General features: G+C 40.7%; 1 protein-coding gene across 6 annotated transcripts in view; it reads right to left on the bottom strand.

The window, feature by feature from the left end:
- FLT3LG (fms related receptor tyrosine kinase 3 ligand) overlaps positions 1-21,770 on the bottom strand; it is an 823,185-nt gene that overhangs the window by 589,618 nt on the left and 211,797 nt on the right. For 5 of the 6 annotated variants that reach the window (XM_069200831.1, XM_069200833.1, XM_069200832.1 and 2 more), the window contains exon 3: positions 15,928-15,977. The gene's annotated coding sequence lies outside the window, so the exon portion shown is untranslated. Of the gene's footprint in view, positions 1-15,927; positions 15,978-16,136; positions 16,293-21,770 lie in introns of those variants that run through there. The other variant, XM_069200829.1, reaches the window with a different exon arrangement.

Below are 21,770 nucleotides of genomic sequence, written 5' to 3'. Positions count from 1 at the left end.
TTAAGACTTATTTGGGTGCCATTGGTGCCTCACGGTTCAGGCCTGAAAGGAAAAAAAATCTTATTGCTTCACTCGCTAGGTTTTGAAGGCAGAGAGATTTTTAAGCATCTCCCAGAGGTGGTGCTTAGAGATGATGAAGAGTTAGATGAATATCAAGAGGCCGTAAAGAAGCTGACTATACGATTTGACAGACAATGTAGCATTGTAGTGTATCGTCACAAGTTTTTCAAAAGGGCGCAATTACACAATGAGGATGTGGATGACTATATTAGTGCCCTAAGGAAATTGTGTTCACAATGCCAATTTGGTGCATTTCATGATCAGTTGGTCAGGGATCAGTTTATTGGTCATTGTATTGACAAAACACATTCAACAGAAGCTGCTCACTTTGAGGGACCCTTCTCTCGAAGAGGTGATTAAGGTGGCAAAGAGTATTAAACTTGTACAACACTCTCTCAAGGACTTTGATTTACAGCCAAAGGTAGATGAGAAAATCAATGCTATTGCAAATGTGTCTACAAGAAAGGATAAAAAAAGGGTGGATGAACAATTTTTTAAACGTACTAATATATGTTTTAGATGGGGCAATGCTCCTCACAGAAGGGATGGCAAGGGGTGTCCAGCAAGAACAGTTGTTTGTCGCAGATGTGAGAAAATAGTTCATTTTGCTAAGGTGTGTCAGAGTGGGTCTAATAAAAGCATGAAAGTTAACAGCATTACTGATGCTGACCAGTTTACAAACCAGCAATTGACAACTGAGTTTCAGGACATGATTGTCATTGTGTCGGATGATGGTGTAGTCACAGGTGATCCTTGTGAGTGAGTTGATCCGTATGTGAATGTTGTGCTTGCTGGGAAGATTCTGCATTTACTAGTGGACTCTGAGGCATGCATTACTATGGTGACTTCAGAATTATTTAAAAGGACATGTGGTAGCAGGAAGCTGTTTCCACCTGATAGAGACAGAGTTTCGTATGAAGGCAGGAGGATTGAACTAGAGGGATACTTTGAGGATGATATGGAATTTAAGAGGTGTAAGATCCAAGGCAAAGTCTATGTGGCGGTCAACGGACTCAATATTTTAGGGTGGTTCCACCAAGGCCTTTTTGGTATGGTGCAGAAACCTGGTACCTGTGAACAGGTGATGGTGGTTAGTATCTGATTTTTTTTTTAAACACATTTTTTATTGTTTTGGGTATATGCCATATATTGTTATTCACTGGATATTACAGAGTAATATTTTCCATAGTATATAATACAAAGCATTATTGTCTTGGTAGCGCTGTTTTCCATGATTTACCATTTGTATGCTCTGTTTTCTAGTACATTACAGCGCTTTAAGTTTACATAGTTTGATCCGATATAAATCATAACATTTAAACCTTATTCTCCTTCCTTCATGCTCTAACTTGACATTTCGTTCCTGTAGAGGGACCATAGCAATGGTGCAGTACAGTTTTAACCTCCTGTCTTCAACACATTTACACTGTTCAGCATATAGTTTTGGGGAGTTCTTAACCACCAACTGTATCCAGCGGCATCATCCCAGCGCCTCATTTCTACTCTTAATAAAACACTAGTAGTGGCAGCTAGGTTATATCAACTCTAGTAATTTATCAAGGGCCGTTTTATACTTGTATTCGGGCCTCACCCTCTTCACATGCTGCTTTAAAAACGTCCAATATCTCATCCCAGTCTAAAGCTATTGGTGGTCTTCTCAGCTCTCTGCTCTCCTCTCTCCTGAGGGTGGCACTCTCTGCCATTTCCCATTCCAACACTTCCATACCTCATTGTGCCACAGAGGGAGCTAGTGTGGCCTTCCAGCGCCTGGTCAGTAGACGTTTTGCCTGTAAGAGTGGTAAGTTTACAAGTCGTGTGGTCACTTTTCCTTTTCTTGTGCGAGGAAGCAGTCCAAGCAAACACACCTCCGCTGTTCCCCATATAGTGTTTCCTATTACCTTCTCTAATATGGTGCTCACCCCATTCCAGTATTGGGAGATATTAGGACAACCCCACAGCATGTGTAATAATTCTGCCTCCTCAACCCCACATCTGGGATAATTTGACGGCACCGCCGGGTACAGCAAATGCAATTTCCGCGGTGTGAGATATGCTCTATGTAGTATATCATATTGTATAAAAGTAAATCTTGTATTAAGGGATACCTTACTAGGGTATTCTAGAATTACCGCCCATTCTTTGTCAGCTAATTCTTTGCCAATGTCCAACTCCCACTTAGTTTTTAGCACCGTCAGGGGCTGCGTTAGGTGAGCTCTGAGTCCCCGGTAAAGGCATTTTATTAAGTGTTTCCCATGCCCTAAGATATGTATGGTTTTTATAAGATCATGTGTGGGGGGCTCTAAGCCATCTGGGGCCCAGTGTCTCTTTACATAGTGTGTTATATTCGCGTGCAACAAGAACAGCGAGGACGACAAGTTATATTCATGTATAAAATCACTATGTGCGAGTAAGTGATGATCCCTGAACAGTGACCCCACTGTGTCTACTCCTCCCTGTATCCATCGTTGTATTCGGATTTGGGTTAGTGTTCCAGCATTTACTGGTAATCCCAACAGTGGGATATTAGGGGCATAAGGAATTGTATTGGCTGTATATTTAAGTGCAAGTTTCCAATATTGCAGGGCCACTCGTAGTAAAAGTGGCGTTCCTTCAGGGAACCAGGATCCTGGGCACAGCAAAGAGTGTATATTGCCCTTACCTAGCATTATTTGGGTGTATTTTATTTCCTGCAAGTTTCGTCCGGCCAGCCGATACGCAAGCCACTGCAGTTGGCTCGCAACACAATAGGCCCTAAAATCAGGTGCACTCATGCCCCCCTGATTCACCGGCATTTGTAGCTTAGACAGACCAATTCGGTGCCTTCCCCTCCCCGAATCGTTAGTATCTGATGTTGACACTTTGTAGCAAGAATTTCCAAAGGTTTTTGGGAATAAGTTAAGATGTATTATGGGATTTTAACACAGAATTAAAGTTAAAACGGGGAAGTTCCTAATAAACACAAGCTTAGGAATATGCCATTAAGTTTGAGATGGACTTAAACAAGAGTTGGAGAAATTACAATTGAGTGGTGTGATTGAACCTGTTGAGTCTAGCCTACGGCTTTTCGCCTATTGTGGTAGCGCGTAAGCGCAATGGCGAGATATGTTTGTGCATTGACCAAAGAAGCCTAAATAAGGAGATTTGGGTTGATTCATTTCCCCTGCCCAGTATTAATGATCTATTAGAAGATCTTAAAGGGGCTGAGTGGTTTTCTAAAATTGATCTGGCTTCAGCGTACTACTAGGTTGTACTTGAAGAAAATTTGAATTATTACACAGCGTTCAACATACCTTTTGGCAGTTTTCAGTTCTGTAAGATGCCTTTTGGTTTAGCTTCTGCAGATTCTGCTTTCCAGTGGGTTACGTTTCAGCTACTAAAGGATGTTCATGGAGTTTTGATTTTCCAGGAAGATGTGCTTATTTTCGCAAAACATTTTGAAGAGCATGATTCAGTGCTCAGGTCGGTATTGCATATTTTCTAGAAAAGTGGTGTGGTGGTGAAAAGAGAAAAATGAGAATTTTGAAAAAACAAAAAAGTACATATTGAGTTCCTAAGACATGCTATATTCTCAGAAGGCATTAAACACAGACCGGGGTTGGTCAAGGAAGTCAATGAGTGTCCTACTCCCAAGAATAAGGATGAGTTACGTTCTTTTTTGGGTTTGTTTAAATTTCATGCTAGGTTTATTCCTGAGTACGCTACCAAAATGAAGATTTTAACCAATATGCTCAAGAATAGTGTTGCGTTTGAGTGGAACAAGGAGCGTCAAGACACTTTTGAGTTGGTTAAATCAGTAATGACGAATGCTAAGGCATTGTGTTCTTATGATCCCCGTTTGACAATGTACTATTACGGTAGATGCCAGTAAATATGGTCTGGGTGCAGTTCTAACCCAGGAATCTTCGCAGGGTAAAGTTACCATTAGTTAGGTATCAAGGGTTCTGAGAGAAGCTGAATTGAACTACCCTGTGATTGAAAAAGAATGTCTAGCGTGTGTTTGGGAGAGTGAGAAATTTAGAAGCTATGTTTGGGGCAGAAAATTTGTAATACAATTAGACCATAAACCCCTTGTGAATATTTTGCAAGGTGAGAAGGTTAATTATACTACTCCATGCATAGCTTGATTAACCACAAAACCGCTGCAATATGACCTAGAAGTTAGGTATATTCCTGGCAGAGAAAATGTAAGGGCTCATTTAGTATCTAGATTACCCATTTGTGACCTGGACAAGGTGGATGTGGAGTAGCATAAAGAAGACTGCTTTCTTACAAGTATAGATTTACCTGTATGTAAAACATGTAGCAAAACTGAGAAAGAAGATGTAGCACCGGCTAAAATGAAGGAATTTGTGGTAAATGGTTGGTCGAAAGAGAGAAATTTGAAAGTGCCATTGCAACCATACAGCAAAATCGCTGAGAAGCTCTCTATTGAGGATGGGGTACTAATGAAGTGTGAAAAGTGTATTCTACCATATGGAGTTCATGTGAGATCAATTAACACAGCCCATGAAGGTCATCTTGGAGCTACACTGACGAACTGTAGATTAAGAGAGCATTTTCTGTGGCCTTCTATGGTTAAAGAGGTGGATGCTGTTCTAAAAGGGTGTGTAGTTTGCAGCAGTGCTGGAAAGGTTTTAAAGTTAACACAACACCTTTACAACTTAAAGATTTTCCTGAGAGACCATGGATGAAGCTCGGTACTGACATGGTTGGCCCATTTTACTTTCTTCCTCATAATTTATGATTTGCGTTTATATTAATGGATTATCACAGTAAATGGCCAGATGTATGTTTTTGTGCCACACATCTGTGTCTAATGCTGTGAACTTCCTGAAAGACATTTTTATGAGGGAAGGTTTAAAAAAGTAGTTATATTACACAATGGGGTACAATTTGTTAATTTTGAAATGGAGAGTTTTTTTTTAAACAATCAGGGATTAAACACCTAAAGAGTTCTCTCTATCATCCTCAAAACCAATGGCTCGGTTAAGAGAATGAATAGAGTAGTAGGAGAATGCAGAAAATGGGCAAGGAGCAACAATTTTGACACTGAAGAGGCAGTTAAAACTATGTTATGCTTTTACCTTACTACACTGCATTCATTAACTAAGGTTTCTCCATTTAAAGCTCTAAGGGGTCACAAACCTACCTCCATTCTCTTTGCTGCATAGTTAGTAGGGTCTGTAAGGGAGGACTACCCAAGTGATGTGGCGGTGGTTGACAGGTTAGAGAGAGTTGTGTTGGGTCAGAATAAAATGAAGAACATGTATGATAACATGAAAACTACCAAGCAACGAAATATATGCTAAGGGGACCTAATACGTATACAAACTAGTACTTCTGTGAAAAAAGGGGAAGCCTGTTATAGTGATCCTGTGAGAGTGAAGAAAAAAAGTGACAGTGCGGTAATGGTGGACGGGGGTCGATGGTGGAACATGCCCAAGATTGTAAAGATATAAGGTACCCACAAGTACTGAGTCTAATGGGATGTCAGAATGTCGTGCAGAAGTGGGTGTTCCAACTGAGAAGTCAGGAACGCTCAATGCGCAAAAGGCAGTGAGTGTACGCAAATCTGCCCGGGAAAAATTCTTACCTTGAAAGTTGAAGCAAGATTTGTAGATTAAGAACTCTCGTCTATTTGTCTTTCCTGCCTTATTTTTATTATTGTTTAATATTTTCTTATTGTATTAACTTAAGTCATAGCAGCATTGTGTTGGCGTTATTTTTCATATTTGGTTTTCAAATGTTTAATCCGTTAGAGTATTAATTATAAGATGGTACTATGTTTCTGTTTTTTTCTTTGAGGTTTGTTAAAATAAAAAAGAAAGAAGGAGCTACGATGTAGTTAAATGGAATAGAATTCGGAACGCTGCATGAGGAGTGAGCTGCAGTTGGAAAGATCGGAATCAGCTGGGAGATGGCTCATTTTTTGCACGCAATACATTTCACTTTCATCCTTCTTTGGTGAAGTTTTCTTATTGTCAACAACACAATGCCCTCTTCCAGTTACAGGAGGACCCTAGCTATCTACAGTGTTGAGCAGAAGAACAAGATACTTACTTTCGGTAATGCTGTTACTAGTTGTTTCTCTAGCTAGCTGCATATTGTACACCTTAAGACTATCAGACAGGCTGGATCCAGATTTATTTATTACCCAGCAAAGCTCCTGTGCACCAGTCTCTTAAAAATATTCAACATACTTTGAAATATTCTCAAAAATAACCCCTATCACTGATATTTTTGAGTATCCTGGTGGGTTACGTTAATCTTTATGAATCAGACAAAGCCAGGAGCCATGTCAAGTGGATTGAAGTAGTGAATTGAGTTCAGAGGGTGAAATTGACAGAGGAGTGGGCAGTTGGAGGGCAAAAAAGGAGGAGCACCTATTGTCCTGGATGAACTACAGGTTTTGAGGTTAGACAGGAGTGTCAACCTGCCTCCAAGAGAATGAGAATTAAAACAACAAAAAGAAGGAGGCAGAGAAGAAAGAGAAGGATTGAAAAGAAAGGTGCAAGAAAGTGGCAAGCAAATTAAATGAAAAAAGAAGAAATAAGACACACATTGGCAAAATCAAAATCTATCACCTTTGCCAATGTTTTATAATCTGTTGCACAGCGGTTGTGTTTCTGTGTAATATGACTTAAAGTTAAAAAAAAAAAAAAAGCCTATGAAGCAGTCAATGCTGGTCGGGTTTTAGAGCTTTTTTTCCTTCTTTTTAAGCAATGTTGCGCAGAATCTCAACTGCTGTGCAACATGTAAAAAACAGACAAAGCCAACAGATTTTGCATGTGCACATCCTGTTGGTTTGATCGATGCTTGTTGTCCGTTGTGCTTCTAAAGCGCCCAATCTCTGGGGTGTTTCATGTAGAGTAGTCATGTGTTCTTTACAGCAGGGGGAGCAAATCACTTACATTTAAGCAAAAGTTTAAAAAGTTAACTATTGTTTCCAGATGAAACGATGCATTGACTATTATAAATTGGTAGTGTAGTTTTTCTTTTTATTCAAATAAGTTCTAACTCATAAACAGGACAAAAAGCAATCTAAAATTCACCACAAGTTTCTTGTGGTATGCATCAAGGATTTTAAACAGCTTATGGGGTCTGTTCGCTATTAATGACAGCAGTGATGCATGGGGGAAGTAAGTAACTAGATAGCCCCCTTTGTCATATTGCTTTAGCAACAGTTTTACAGGATACTGCAGACAAATGCACTCTCAGTGCATGAACCAAAGTAAATTAAAAAAAAAAAAAGAGTACCTGCTGTCCAATGAAAGGACAATGGGCACCAGAAGCAGTAGTTGGTCCAAGCTTCAAGCATGGATGAAAAGCTAAAATATCTGAAGGGTAGAAGGAAGCCGGAGGCCAGGCGGAGCTGATGACCAACAGGGGGCAGGGAAACGAGACTCACAAGCGAGCCAGACAATGGCAAGTAGAGATAAGTAATGGTAGGGCTATAGGCCCTTTTTAAGATTTTTAATACAGCAGATTTAGTAAGCATAGCACAAGCGACGGGCAGGCAAAACCTAATTATTAATCTGACCAATATTACATTATAAAAATGAAAGAAAATATTCTGGTACTGGGACTACCATATTGTCCAGGAACAGCTGTGTGCTACACACAAAGAAAGATAGTTTTTAAGTTTACAAGGTCTAATAAATTAAAGACATATTATATGGTGCAGGATAAGATGAAAGAAGTGTAAGGATTTGAATGAAATGAAACAGGATCAATAAACGGTGGCAGTTGTTAGATTAATGAATGGTTTACAGAAGGTGGAATGTGAAATCATGGGTGTACCGGGTACGTTAACAGATGAGCAGTAATCATGAGCTCCTACATCAGGGATTACTTCCTGCTGTTCCCTGTTGACCTCATATTCTGTCCCCCATGATTTTCTTAGGTCTCGTTTTCCCCTTCTTTGTTTTCTCCTCCTCTTGGATTTTTACCACTCTCCTGGGTCTGTGGTTTGTTAGTTGATCCACTCGTAAAAACAAAATTCATCAGTGATAGTTGTGCAAACTGCCCAAACCATGGGTTTCTTATGGGCTTGATAATCATGTTCCATGTCTGAGCTTGTATCAAAACTCAAATCACTCAAGGAGAAATTTTGTTTTGTTCTACTGAACTGTCTTATTTTTGTTTCCCAATGGACTCAAATTTCATAGCAAATGTGTTTATCTGGCCTCTTTCATAATCCAAATGGTCCCTCTGGAAATTGGAGGCTAAGTTGATTCTCCAAATGGATGGTAAAGTGCCTAATGGTTTAAATGTGGACGACAAATTATATACTTTTTTGTGATTTATTGCATAAAGCTCCTGAACCCGACACTTGATGCAAGTAATGCTGAATTGTTAACCTCTTGTATGCTAAGGATGTGCTGGAGCGTGCAGAGGATGGCTCCGGAATCTCTTGGCACCAGAAGCAGGATATCCCTATGGTGCAAGCACTAGAGGGACTTCTTTTTATTAAATTCAGCCTTGGGAGCTGGGGAAGAGCTTCCCCAGCACCCAAGACTGTTTTCTTTTCTTTCTCTGAAATGACGATAGGTGCTCATGGCATGCGGACTTCACTAGACTTCTGTAGAGAAATGAGTGGGACGTCGACCTCGGCACTGGGCCTAGCCCACCCCTCAAATCATCCAGAACAGTTTTTCTCCCTGCCATGGGGCAGATAAGAGGTCTTTAACTCCAATTACCCCTGGTAGGGAGGGTGTGGGGGAGGGGCAGAAAGCCCACTAGACACCAGGGAGGTTTTGCTACAATGTGTGGTGGTGGCCTGCCTACACACCCACACATTAGTCTCCACCTCCATTATGACCCCAGCAGTCTTTCTGACCCCCCCACAACGGACCTTAAGCATTACCTCTTGGTAAGAAGGGAATTTTAGATTTTTCTTTTTTTTGTTTTAGCACATGGGTAGCAGAGATGGGCTAAGTCCCGGTATCGTCCTACTTCTGTGCTGAACGACTGCACTTTTGGGCTCGGGTCAGCTGCCACCTGGGAAAACCTACCAAATCCCGGCATTTCTGAAAACTAAACACCTGGTGCAGTCCAAGAGGGTGTGCCTCTGGTGGATCCCTGTGACAATCTTTCAGAATCAACAGTAATCCAATATATATTCCTACCACCAAGATCTCTCCCATTTGTCCAGATAAAATTACCATTGTCAATATCATGAACAAGGCTGAATATGGCCAACGCATTGATCGTACCTTAGATAAATAAACATCACAGAAGAATAGTTATTGAAGTGCCGGTCCTTTGTTTTATATCATAAGAAAGTCATGGATATTTGAAACGCGAGCGAGGACACATCGTAACCGAGCACCACGGACGCTAATGAGCATGCCGCCAAACGCAAACAGTTATTTATATGTATACATATATATATATATATACACATATATATATATATATATATATATATACATACATACACACACACACATACAGACACATATACATACATACATACACAGTCAATCTATATCCAGTGCTTTATAATTAAATAAAATTAAAAAAAAGGTGCCAGGGCCCTCATAAGGAGGCCACTGCAATGTGCACCACCCATTACCTCTGCCAACGCTGACAAAGTCACACCAGCACAACTACTGACCATCACATTCCTTCAAGTGTAACAATTTTCCTCACCCCCAAAGCTGTAAGAATGAAATAGCTTGGCAATCAAGCATTAGTTATTTTTTATGTATATGTATTTGATAAACAACTATTCAACTGTTGTGCTCATCTCTAAATTAGACAGACAGTGCCACTATATGGCAGACTGTCATAAGTACTGGTGTTGAGAATTAAGTGTGGGTGGCGAGCTCCAGAAACCACTGGCTCAAATTAAGCATTGTATATGTCAGAGTGTGTGTGTGTGTGTGTGTGTATATATATATATATATATATATACACACACACACACACATACATATATATATATATACACACACACACACACACACACATATATATATACACACACACACACACAACCATCAGACAAGATGCTGCACTCCCGGAGGCTGAAATCATTGCAGTTCATTTATTCACTTAAAGAAAGCTGTTCAACAGACGCCACAACGCCTTTCGACAAAATGTCTTCTTCCAGGTTGTTTCGTCTGCTCTCTCCGTTTTTCTCTTGTCATCCTGATTTATACTAGGCATTCTGGGATTGTTGGTCCAAAAGATTCCCACACATGGAAACAAGACATTTCTCTCTTCAATAGGAACGTTTCATTTTGAATAGTATGATAATGTGCTTCTTTGTTTTTAACATTTCCTCATCCTAGTCAAAGTCCGCGCTTTTCTAAATGCCATTCTCGTTTTCTTTTCCATTTAAACTTCACAAAGTATTTGGCTACAGCACGTCTCTCACTTTCAAATTCAGATGAAAAAAATCATTTGGCACTTAACCATGTTAATAACAGGTCGTGCCCTTTAAAATGCCTTTCTGAATTGCTTTCTGTTTCCAGGCAAGATTTAAACACTTAATCCATTTCTTGCTCGAATGCTTTCAAGTATGTTACCTAAAATGAAGCACACAGTCTCCGGACCCTGTATTTTCGCCCCCATCAGCACTATAGAAGACTTGAGAGGCATCCGCTCACCTTATTATGACGAGGTAATACCTTCCATTATGGAGTAGCACCAGGCGCTTTTAGAAGTCGGTATCCTCATCTTCCAGTGTCATGTACACAGGCAGGAAATAAGTATTTCCTTGCTCACGCCAGAAATTATCTTCAGTCCTTAGTTGCCGGGCACTGTCTCTATTTAAATTATACATCCACAAAAACTTGGTCCAAAATAGCGACGCGTCTTCCTGCCGGTGCAGCGTTAAGCTTAAGACCAACATCCTCATAAATAACCATCAAACAAGATATCGATATAGATATGCATATAGAATGTGTGTGTCTATATAACTGATTAAATGTTTGTAACTTGAGTGTACGGGCTCTGTTGAGCATTAAACTTACAATATGGTATATGGCAGACACATGTAAATCTTGTCAGTCAGTGGAATGCAGCAAGCTGTATGACATCCTCAACATATCAGTATTGCCAGACAGTTCCTATATCAGAGCCTTGCCCATGGTGTAATATAAGCTATGTTGGCTTCTCTCCAATAGATCTATAAAGTATGTGTATAGGACCTTGAGTACTGCCTAAACCCGGTGATCTTAATTCGAGTGAGACAATGTGTGTGTCTACTATCATAGTATAAGTATTCACACCTGTTGTGGAATTTATGCAAACAATCACTCAAATGTAGTGTAACACGTTCAGAACTGCACCAGAGAGCCTCCATAGTATGTGTATCGTACCGTACCTGTCAATGGATTCTATGGTCCCAATTCAAATGAATCAGAATATATGTTTGGTACCATGATATGTAATTAACATTCTCACCAATTATGAAAATGATACAACAGAAACAACAAAACAGTTTAACCTATTCATAAGTACACAAATAGGTCCTCATCAATTTTCAACCCAAATGGGACCTTGGTTCTTAGTTGAATGATGTAAGATTCCAGTTGTCTTAGGATTTCCGTGCGATTCCCACTACACTCATGGTCTAGTACCCTGCCAATGCTATAATATCTTAGTGTCCTCCAGTCATTATCATGACGTTGAACCATGTTTTGCAAATGAATATGCCATGTCCTTGTGTTTCACAGCTTGAATGTGTTCCAATATTTTCTTTTCTTTTTTAACATACATGTTGTGCTGCCTATATTTTTTCAAACCACAGGCACATTCAATTGTATATATCACATACTGGGAAATGCACGTAATTTTACATTCATCTTAATAGTTGATTAAGTCTTTCCAAAACAGTCTGCGTATTCATCCCAATTTTGCAAGCCTTCCAGCTGTAACATTTAATGAGTCGTATTGTAGATCATTCAACCGAGTTTTCATGTGCTGCTCTGAAGTGAATCTTCACCAATTTGTCCTTTAGTGATGGCACTTTTCTAAAGGTTACCTCAGGTTTGTTGTTCCAATGTCAGATTCTTTCGATATTAGATGCCAGTGTTTGTTGAATATGTTACATATCCTTGCACTCTCTTTACTGTAGGTTAGAATCAATCCTAGTTGTGTCTGGTCCATCCTGTTTGTGGCTTTCTTCTCAGTCGTACTCACAGTTTCTGTATGTCTGTAACGCAGAGAACTGTATTAGCCAATAATAATGGGTTTGATTGATCCCAGGTAATCCCAGAAAGTGGAGACAACTGACTCAGCCAGTGCGCCAAGTAATGTTTAAGCTGACTATCACTTCCCAAATCATAGATGGGTCACGGATTTGGAGAAATACAACTTTAAGGTATTCAGGGAGTACATCAAGGTTTAATGGCCTATAAACCTTTTTGTAAAAATCCTCAATAGGGTGAAATATAACATTATTAGTCACATCTACGAAATTAAAAGAGTTCAAGTGGTGCGAGGCCCAGCAAGGTGTCCACTATATAATCACAGTGTGCAATATAGCCACTCTTCAATCGAAAATGAATGTGACACAGAAGGGAAAAAAGAGGGGGCACAATTTTTAGAAACATTTCTTAGTAGTAATTAGGAAAAAGGACACTGTATATTAATGGACAACAATGCATTTTAGTAATTATTGTTTCTCTGTCTCTTATAATGTTTTGATTTACACAATATATATTCTGATGAAGGAGGAGTAAACCCTTCAAATTTCCAACAAAATGTATTTTCAACAGTTCTTTTTAAGGTATTTTCATATTACATTGCAACAAAAATGATCCATATATTTGTTTATGTCAATGTAAGAGATCCTTGATGAATGTGAATTTAATTTAAGGTTTATGTAATTTTTAATAAAGGATAATTCTTGTTATTTTAAGTGAGACAAACAGTGTTTTTAAGACTGTAGTGTATTTCACCAATTGTGACCCTATTACAAATTTATGTTTAGTCTGTCATACCTAGGCCATAGTCAATTGCTGATTTACAACAACTGGAAAATTAAACCCAGGGTTGGCAACCATTCCACCATCTCTTTATTTTCATGGACTTGAAGAGTATGCCTTTGGGTCTTTGCTCAGCACCAGGCACCATAGGCAAACCAAGCGTGGGTCACGGACAGACATCAGTCAGTGACGTTCTCCACATGACTTAAACACTGTTGGTTTATTGGGAGACATGTCTCTAACACAACAGAATAAAGCTAAAAAAAAGGCTCCAAAGCCAAAGCGTAAAAAAATGTAAGTGGTCAAAAAATGACCCAGGTAGCTCTCCAGATCCACACTGTTGTAGCGGGAAGAATAGACTGATGTCTGCTGGGTGCTGCCTATATGGGGACTGCAACATCACTCTTGACGCTGACGATGCCAATGCAGAGCTGCTCGATGCTACGGGAGTAGAAAGGCACTGTTCAAGATTTTCCAGATCCAGTCTGATGCCTAAGGAATATTCGAAGGTGACGGTTCTACAAATAGAAGTCTCTATCAGAAGTTGACCAAAAAACAATTCCTTCATGGTAGGAGGGGACAAATTAAGGGGACCCCAGAGGCATCCAATGGTAAACAGATGCACCGGGAGCAAGCGGTCCAGGCATCTTAGGCCCGTTGGGACTTCTTGACAAAGAGAATGCTTAGAAATAAGACATGCAGGACCCAGAGATATTGATCATCCTCGTTCATCGAATCTCCCTAGTAGTCACGGTGTCACTCGGCACAGAAAAATTGATATGAATGGTGTCAATAAGTTTCCCAAGAGGATTACAGGTAGGAGGGAAACAACAAAAATGGTAAATAAACCTCCCTGGCAGCCTTGTAGCTTTTGATTCAACGTTAAATTCAATATTGAAGACATTGGTTACTTGCTAAACCTCCCCTGAAAGTTGAGAAGAGAAATAAGCCAGTCAAATATTAAAAAGTAGAAACTAGAAACAAAAATCAGGGACAAAAAAGTAGCAAAGAACCCAATGACAAATTAGGGAACAAATTAACTGTGGTGCATCCATGACTTAAAAATGCCTCATTATGTAGGAATTAAACAGGCAGTGGTATCACAAGAAAAGAAAATGTCATCCTGGACTGGGAACCTTGGATACCATTCTATCAACAGATCACCAACTAGGGAAGAGATAGTTATCAGATTTGCCCATGCACCTTCACTGAATTCATGGCCATCGTTCGGCAAACAAAGAAGACGCCCAAGTCTAACATTTTTTGTCCACCGCTAAAATCGGTAGTCTCTCTGGTATACTCTATGTGCGGTGCACAAGGTGGCTCACAGTACATCCTTCCAGATGATTTACAGTACAGAGATGCTAGATCAAGCCACGAGGCTAGTCAACAATGTGCTGAACACAACATCCAACAACATGCTGCCCAACAGCACTTGGGGCACTCCTTTCCCCTTTGAACACATGTAGTCTCTGTAAAGCTTTTGGAACTGCTATCCATCACACATGTAAGAACAATCTCAGTAAACATGTGATAACGATCACAGCATCAATCATAAAAGCATTCGACCCAAAGGATTTTGGCAGGACCTGGTGAGTCAATGGGCACTCTTTTAGCCCGCTGCACTAGGCAGAGAAGCCAGCTGCACGAATAGCACACAGCACAAGCTCTGAACGTTTTCCACATCATAGGCGTGAATTGAGAAACTTCATAGATGAAGCTAAAGCCCTGTATTGTTTCATAAGTAGGATTTACCACTTTTCCCCAATGAAAGTTGGGGATGGAAGAGTGGTGTAATTTGCACCGGGCTGATGTCAGGTGACAAGTGTAGCATTAATGCTTTAAAAAGTGGAAGGTTTTTACATGGAGGTCCGTAGCTTTCCCTTCCAGCAATGCAGATCTCACCCACTTTTTCCAGAGCACAGAATGCTCACAGGCAAGGAAATGGCAGAGCTGGAGGCAAAAACTGTCACTGTTAGGATCCTTATCCACTCAGAAGGCATCCTGAGGAAGTTAGTCCTGATGAATAAGATGGACAAATGTCAGTTTTAGAGAGTTTAACGAATGATTGGTGTGCTTGCTTTTTTAGATGGAGAGTATTCACCTTCAAGCCATTTTTCATCTTCAAAAATGGTTGGTCAATCCAGAGGCATGCCTACTTCACAGTACCCATAGTCAAACCACACTGAAGATTGCTTTATATCACCTAAAAGGACACAGTGTTGGCATGGCCAGATGGGCATTCTGGCACTGCTAGGTGGGCCGGCTTGAATCGGCCAATGTGTTAACCATTTTTATATGGTCCTGGTATTTCTCATGGGAACACACTGACCCTTTCAAGCGGGCCTATCTTGAAGTCCAGAGAGCCCGACAGGCCACACTGACATTGAATGGATGCATTGAATGGATGTGGCGTTTTAGCCCCAGTGTGCTTGCCCAAGCTACTGGGCCAGTGATAGAATTCCTGTGGTCCAGAGGGCTGAGGCCGATCATCTACTCAGATGACGTAAGAATGAAAGACCAGTACCTAATGTGTTTAAGGAAGGGTTCATGTTTTGTGTTACCTTTTTGTTTGAAAAATAAACAAATAACATAAAGTAGAAGCATGTGTGCGAAATTCTGGTTAACAAAACAACTAATTTATGCTACTGTACGTTGATTGTCTGGCTTCTTCACTGCCTTAGGAAAATGATTCTCTAAAAAACTATAGATAGTTCAATTTTGTGTTAGCTTGATCCACAGTTTCTGTGAAAGTAAAGGTTAGTCGTAAGATGCCACGCATGGCTTTCTTGCATTTAATTAATACAGAACATGAATTTAGAAGACAGTTTAGATAAGAAGCTAAATATGTTGTTAGTCGTATTCTAAAGCATACACAAACAATTATTCAGGTTAATAGGTATGCTGTCATGCTTATGGTACTCACTTATTCATGGTCCTGCTGCTGTTTTGCAAGGACGTTCCAGTGCTCCGTGTCTGCAACCACAGAAGATAAAAGTGAGCCCTCAAGTATCACAATCGTTTTGCCTTGTTAAGAAATACAAAGCAGTGCAGAATGGAGCAGCTCATGGGGCGCAGAAGGGGCGGGCAGTGTGGAGTAAATAAAAATTAAAATTAAAAAAAATATACATTTACCTCCATCGCTGCTTCTTCTTTGCTGGCTACAGGCTCCCAGCCTGCCCTGCGGCCAATCCTGACACTGCTCAGACCAGCGTCAGTATTGGCTGGGAGCACCCAGCCAGGGTGCTCCCAGGCAGAGTGGGAGCCTCTGTAGACTCTCTCCAGCCCGGCAGCTGTGTTGCTGGGCTGGAGATAGCCTACTGTGCATGTGTTTGGCCGGCCGGAGACGGCCAGACAAACATACATGGGCAGTGAGGGGGAGTGTTGTGCATGCCCCCTCATTGCTCGTCACCCCAGTGACCCCACCCTGCTAAAAGAAAATTATAATAAACAAAGTTTATTATTGTTTTCTATAAAAGGTTTTGCAGTTGCCGCTGCTGGCGGGACGCAACGCTCCTCCGCCCTTACAGAGAAGCCGCCCTGGCGTGACAATACTTACTCTGCAAAACAGTAATTGCAAATGATTCACATTGGCAGCCCTCGCTTCTCTTATTGCCTAATGGGAGTTCTCTATTGATTTTGCTCCAAAACATTTTGCTACCTACTGTGCAGGATTCCATGAGTGTTCTTTTCCTCTTTCCCACGTTATAAATATCTTTCCAAGTGTGTCAACTGTTCAACTGGCACAGTTACAAAATTATTACATAAAGTAGATTTGTTTTCAATTTCCACATCATTGCAAAATCTCTTAAGCAAATCGTCGTGATCAAAGTAGAGAAGTGCCAAATAACAATATGAAAAACACAAGCATTAACCAAGCAAATAGTTCTGGCCTTCTAGCAAGTTAGTGCAGTTATTTTTTTATTGCAAGTATATGTCAGAAAATTAAAAAGAAGGAAGAAGATAAATAAGGGCCAGATGTACAAAATTCCGGCATTGCGACTCGCAAATTGCGAGTCGCAATGCCGGATGCAGGATGGTGTCCCTGACACCATCTGCGAGTCGCAAAGGGGTCGCAAAGGCCCACCTCGTTAATATTAATGAGGTGGGTCGCAATTTGTGACCCCCTTGGGAGTCGCAGAACTCACAGGGATGGTGGCCTGCTGGAGACAGCAGACCACCATGTCTGTGACTGCTTTTTAAATAAAGCAGTTTTTTTTTTTTGTAATGCATCTCGTTTTCCTCAAAGGAAAACGAGATGCATTACAAAATGAAAAATGAAACGTTTCAGTTTCATTTCTTCAGAGCAGGGAGTGGTCCATAGGGCCACTGCCTGCTCTGAAAAAATGTTTTCAAGGCCATTCACAAAGGGGAAGGGGTCCCATGGGGACCCCCTTCCCTTTTGTGAATGGGTTACCACCAACGTGACACTGGTGGTAACTGTGAATTGTATTTGCGACTGCTTTCGAGGTCACAAAGCAATCCTACATCGCGATGCGACTCGCAAATAGGAAGGGGAACACCCTTCCTATTTGCGACTCGCAGTCCCATTTTGCGAGTCGGTAACCAGGTTACCGACTCGCAAAACTGGAATGGGCATCGCAATGTGGCTTTTGCGCCTCGCAAACAGCGATTTTCGCTGTTTGTGAGGCACAAAAGCCCTGCTACATCTGGCCCATAGTGCCAACTAAACAAGGCGGTCATATGCATGCACTGTAAACTGCACAGTGGAAAAAATAACCATTGCATATATAGTTTTAATAAAACTGTGTGGGTGGATAAAAAGACTTTAGAAACCCATTTAAGTTTTAATGCATAGTACAGGAAAATCAGATTCTTACTGACACAAAGAAAAGGAATTATTAGTGTTGAATTACCATGCCCAGAAGGGATAGTTTAAACACACAAGAATGCCTAAAAGGGTTTTAAAAATTAAATGAGTGGAAAGACAAAAAATACTGGCATTAGTAAATTATTGGCCCATCAGCCCTGGAACTTAAGTGCACTTGTTTTAGACAGATGTGCACATGTAAACAGACGAAATACCATCACTCAAATGCAAGAAAGCCAATGGCTTAAGTTGGCTGTCCCAGAGCCCCATGCTGTAATGGGAAAAAGCAAAATGTGATTGGGAGTTTAAAAGACCAATGGATGAAGAGATCTGAACCAAAGCATCTTTATGTATGTATATGTGCATGTACATTTTGGTAAGAATGTTTTTGTTTAAAGGGTCTTTGCACATATTGTACAATCATCAACATACCATTCAGCAAGACAGAATGGTTACAGTTTAATGTGTGGCTCTAGTCGGTGACATTCTGATTTCCTCTGCTGTTGTGTATTCTGTCACATCATGTATCCAGCTTTGGATCGCTGGGAGTTTCGTGCTCACCACGTGAATGGTCACTCGACTAACAGAAGCGTAAACTGTATAAATGTCTTCTTTATTTTGGGGCCGGGGTCCAGTAACATAGTTTCCAAGTATCAGGCAGCCACACCCCCACCCCAATATGCAGCAATTTTAGGGCACTCCCAGACCAGAAGATAGTATGGAGCCTCCTGGGTGCTGCACTTGGGGCATCGGCTTAAGGCGTCAGGGTTTAAGAGGTGCGACATTGCAGGTGTCATGTATGTGTATGTGTATGTAGTTAATCTGCAGTATGCAAAGCCTTGCATTGCTCGATACCTCTTATTAGTAGTAAAGTCTGTCTCCATTTTGAGTTTGAGAAGGCCTGGTCACAGTGTCCATGCTGCATTCCAAGTGGGCGTATTCCAACACCCACTATAACAAGCGGCACAACTTAAACCCAAACTTCAGGGGGGTCAGGCTAACACTTAGAAAAGTGAGGTGGGTAACAACAAATATCTGTTATTCACATTATATTTAAGAGATGTAGGAGTCATGGCATAAGACTAAGTACTAGTCTAACAGAAGAAAGATTGATAAATGCATGAAACTGGCTACTGGTAAGAGTGCTGGGGTTAGCAAGAGTCTCAGAACCAGAATTTGAAAGGTTCTGGACAAACAGGAGTATTTATAGTGTAGGGAAAACAGTGAGTTGCAGGTGTACAAGTTTCTGAAGTCTTGCAGCAGCAGGGAAGTGAGAGGAACAGATATAGACTGCAATCCTAATACCAAAATTGTTTGAATTTCAAAGGTAGAGAACGGCCTCTACTGAGCATAAAACACTTACTGCAAGATAACAAATACCCGTTCCTGACATTTTCCATTTCAAGAAGAATCATTCGTGTTGGTTGAACTCATGTTCCTCTCTAAACTTGGTCATATATATTTAATTATCATCCTTTCGTGTGACTAGCTATTGTTTACTTCTCTATTCTCACCTCCTTCTCTTGCTCATTCACCCTTCTCTGATCATTGTCTTTTTAGGTCTTTTCAATTGCTTATCCCTTTCTCTATGTACATTCTCTTTTTCCCTCTTCTCTTTATATTCTTCGTTTTTTTAGCTTTCATCTCCTTATCTAACTAGGCCCCTATCTCTTTTTCCTTTCTCCTCCAGTCCTTGTCTATATCTTCTCTGCAACCTTCTACCATTTATTTGGCTATTCAGAGGCTTTGATGCTCTCTCACAATCTGCATGACCTCTGTGACATGCAGCATGCCTTCAACAGCCACAGTGCATTAAGAAGATGGTGCAGACTAAACGTTGCCAAATGTTACCAAGTACAAAAAGCTTAAAACCCAGGACATCTGGTCTTGCAAAGTCTGGTTTTGGACTGTTGTGGTGATATTTACAGAGTTTGAAGGTTCAAGTTGGAGGCCCCTCGCATAGGTAAAGGTTCACATAGTAGGCATCTTTGTGATTTCACATGAAACTCCACTCATTTAAGCTTCTCAGAACAATCCAGTATTAATCCGGCACAGTTGGGTTTCAATTCTACATTGGCTGAGTTTAGTAAGTAAAGTTATTCAAGGTTTCCGGTGTAATTCTGTTTTCATACTACTACTTCAACTTTTCAGGAATGATCAACACTGCAGCTGCACTGTTCTCTTCCCGTAGTTGCACTCATGATCCTGTAGGAATGCAGAAGAAATGCATCTTCATCACCTTAAGTGTTCAAAAAGCACACCTGCACCTTGCTCACTACAGATGTATGGATTTGCAAGAGCATCACCAATATTACTTCTTTCTCTCTAGCATGTATGCCATTGCTTTACATCCAAGTATGAATTTTAGTTAACTGAACTCCATCATGTTCAGAGTGCATTTCCAACGAAAAAATCTTACCATTACACTCGTTTTGGTATGGCATCACACAAACATCATTCTCTGCTGTTGGTACTTCGCTGGTGCTTTTGGCCATGGATGAGACAAGTTGTCAGATCCCATCAACATACTAGCATAATATGCTCAAGTAAATCTTCACTACGGGTAATCATTGGGCTCCTTTGCACCCCACCTTTGGCAAAATATATGAGTACATTACTGTGGATTTCACATTAGAACTGCCACACTTGCTTTAGGTTCTTACAAATTAGAGACTTAAGTGGCCGCCCGGGGATTTCAGAAGATTGAATTTGTTGAACAATTGGATAGGGGATCCTTGTACTATTAGTCAGTTGTATACGGTGTTAACTGCTCTCTCCAAGGATGACTTAGAGAAACGCGCTGAAAAATGGCATTCGAAGCTGGGTGCCTCTTCTTGCTCCTTTTTTAATCTTTTGAGTTGGCAGGCGCAGCATTATAAGACTATATTTGACCTGTACTACACCCTGCAGAAAATCACGGTGGCAGCGGGTACTATCTGTCCCCAATGTCAATGTCCGGCTGCTCACATCATTCATATGTTCACTACATGTCCAGTGTTTGAGTTGTCGTGGGAAGGGATAGAAACATTTTTCGAAGCAACCTTAGGTATTTGTATGATGATAACCCCTCAACTGTTGGGTGTACATACGAAGGTTGTCCCAGGCTATGCCCAACGGTTTGAATTTATTGTAATGGCAGTGGGGCGTCTCTGTATTGCATCTCTCTGGTTCAACAACGGGTCTCCAACCATTTATCAATGGCTTACTCGGCTCATACCAATTTATAGTTTGGAAATAGCTTTATACGAAAGGAGAGGTAAAAAATCCAGTTGAAAGGGAAGGTTGATGAGGCTCCTTTTTTGGCATGGCGAAGGAGTTTTTCAGAATAAGGATGGTTTGTTGTGTATTAATTTAATTTTTTATTTTGCCACCAATTTCAGAATCCTGTATCAGAAGGGACTGACTGAAATTATTGTCATTTCAACTGCTTGTACAAGTATTTAGTACTTGCTGTTGGTTGTCAATGCACTGAAAATCACTTTTTTGAATCTCTTTTTGTTTGGTTGGATTTAAGGTCAGTAATGTGGAAAGTGTATTTATTTATTGTGCTTTTGCAGGTCTGTCTCTCTGAAGCCAGGAGTCGGTTGGATTTTCACATTGGTGGAGGGTGCCCAGCGTACTAGGGCATGGAGTCAGATGTGCGCAGTCCTCATTGAAAGCAAAGCTGGAGGCAGGGACTTAAACTTGAAATCTATATATATTTGTGCAACCATGCAACAGATTTAGATACAGTTACAGAGTCAGCGTGGCCTCACTTAGCTACCCAATAAAGTTTTCCAGGTCAGGAGATAGACCCAAGGGTGTTGTCAAAGCTCCAGGAGACAAATACGGACAGGCTCTGGTTTCCCTGCAGTGGAAATCCTTCCCCTGGGCCCTGAATGATGCAGACAGATATAGATGTTTTCCCTGTACGGCACCTTGGTGACGTGGTATCCGGC

The sequence above is a fragment of the Pleurodeles waltl genome, chromosome 7 (assembly GCF_031143425.1).
Source record: "Pleurodeles waltl isolate 20211129_DDA chromosome 7, aPleWal1.hap1.20221129, whole genome shotgun sequence".
Taxonomy (NCBI): Eukaryota; Metazoa; Chordata; class Amphibia; order Caudata; family Salamandridae; genus Pleurodeles; species Pleurodeles waltl.
This window is presented reverse-complemented; position numbering and strand designations above follow the sequence as displayed.